We start from the raw sequence: 2,500 nt of genomic DNA on the forward strand, positions 1-2,500 counted from the left end.
TCTCTCTCTCTCATCATCATCATCATCATCATCATTCACTACTGTCTCTGACATTGCAAAATTCCACCGGCATTAAATTGGAGGCGTAGATAAGACCTGAAAAAAACTAAAGAGAAATTACACTCCTGGCTATATATTTTTATTCTGCCTGTCTGTTTGTCTTTTCTGCGTGTCCGTTTGTCCGTCTGTCAGTGGAGAAAAAACGAGAGACAAACTAAAAAATATGATGAACGGAACATAAATAATAAACTAATTATATAACCTGTTTTCCCTTTTCTTTCACTTTAAGAAAGGGTCTATTAATGATATTTTAATGACAAATTAATAATCATAACATCTATAACAATAATAACAGTATCAATAACAATGGTATTCATTTCCCCGCCAATTCAAGGAATGGGGAAATCAAGATCGGTAACTAGGGCCTACTGATAGACTCCTTGCCGGCTGAGCACATGTGGAGCCATCTGTATGTAACAAAATTCACCAAAAAACTACAGGGGACAGAACATAAATCCGGTGCGAATGGTTTAAAATTAAACGTTCTACAGAGAATTGGCAAGAATCCGTTTAAGATGCCAAGGGAGAGTGATCCCAAGGTCCACCTCGAGGGTAGTGTCGAGGCCGTGATCTGCAGCATCCCAAGGGAGAGAGAGAAATTGGAAGAACTGGGAATGAGGTGGGAATAGAGTAGGAATGGAGGGGGTGATGAATGAGAGGGATGGGGGAAGGAAGAGGATGAGGAATGAGTGAGATGGGAATGAGGAAGGAATGAAAAGTGGTGGTGGTGAGGAATGAGTGGGATGGGAATGAGGTAGGAATGAGGGAAGTGAGGATTGCGTGAGATGGAATGAGGGGACGGTGAGGAATGAGTGAGATTGGGAATGAGGTGGGAATGAGGGGAGGGGGAGGAATGAGTGAGATGGGAATGAAGGGGGTGAGGAATGAGTGACATTGGGATTGAGGTGGGAATAAGGGGGTGAGGAACAAGGCGGGAATAAAGTAAGAATTAGCGGGGCGAGGAATGATGGGGATAAATCAAGAATAGGAAGAATGGGGAACGGTGATGAGGGGAATAAGGAACAAGACGCGAATAAAGTAGGAATTGGAATAACGAGGATTGGTAACGGGAATTGAAAGAAAGGGGGATTAGACAAAGAATAAAGTAGGAATGGGGAAGATTGGGAATGAAGCAAGAAAAAAAAAGTAGGAATGAGGCGGGGATGAAGGAGGAATTGGAATAAAGGAGAATGATGTCGGGAATAAAGCAGGAATTGAAATAATGGGGAATTAGGCAAAGAATAAAGTAGGAATGGAGAGGATTAGGAATCAAGGAATAAAGTAGGAATAAAACTGGAATAAGGAAGGAACATAGTTGGAATGAGGGATATGAGGAAATAGGTGGGAATAAACTAGGAATGGAAAAAAAAAATGTGAATAAAGCGAAAATAAAATAGGGATGGAAGGGACTGATAAATGAGGCGGGTTGAGGAATGCGGATAAATGAAGGAAAAAGGAGGGGAATGAGAGAAACCAAGAAACGAAAACACGAATAAAGGAATAAGGCGAAGAGGAGACAGAGAAATAGAGGAAATGATAAAGCCTGAATGAAGAAGAGTGTAGAATAAGGAAAATAATGAATAGGGACTGCAGAGAAGGGAAAGAGAAGTAGAGATAGGAATGAAGAAGGAGACAGAACAAATCGGAAGGAAAATATGCAAAGCAGAATGAAGCGAATGAGAATAAGACACAAAGGAAGACACAAAGAAGGAAAATAACTGGTGGAAGGAAAAGACAACAAAATTTGAAGAAATAAGCATAAAAGAAAACAGTGAAGAAGGAAGATGAAGAATAGGTATAAGAAGAGAAGTGGCGAAGAATGAGGAAGAATATATAAAAAAAGAAGGAAGAAAAAGATAAAATATATTTGAATTACTCTACGAAAAAAAAGTGAATAAATAAATTAAAAAGTGTGCTCGTATTCCTTATCATTTATTGATTGATTGATTTATTTTTTAAATTATTTTATCACTTGATTCTATGAGACACCTTTTACTTAGATTCAAACACTGACATACACTCTAAAACAACAAACAAACAAACAAACAAAACCAAACAAACAGAAAACCAAATTCAAAACAAAACAAAACAACACACACACGAAATAAGCAAACAAAATAAAGGAAAAAAAAATAAGCAAGACCAAATGTTTTTCCTTCCCCTTCACAAAACACACTTTCCCACTTAGGTTAGATCTTCACAATGGCGGAGTTGAATGTCTCTCTTGTTTCAGTTCTCCAACAGAGGGCGACGGGGATGCTCCATCGCCTCTCGCTCGCCCTGTAGACGCCTTAGAGAGGGAGGAAGGGCGGGGGGTAGGGAGGGAGGGAGGGAGGGTGGATGGGAGGAAGGGAGGGAGGAAGGGAGGGAGGGTGGATGGGAGGAAGGGAGGGCGGGGAGGGCGGGGAGGGAGGGAGGGTGGATGGGAGGGAGGGAGGGC

This window comes from Penaeus chinensis, chromosome 12, assembly GCF_019202785.1.
Source record: "Penaeus chinensis breed Huanghai No. 1 chromosome 12, ASM1920278v2, whole genome shotgun sequence".
Classification (NCBI taxonomy): Eukaryota; Metazoa; Arthropoda; class Malacostraca; order Decapoda; family Penaeidae; genus Penaeus; species Penaeus chinensis.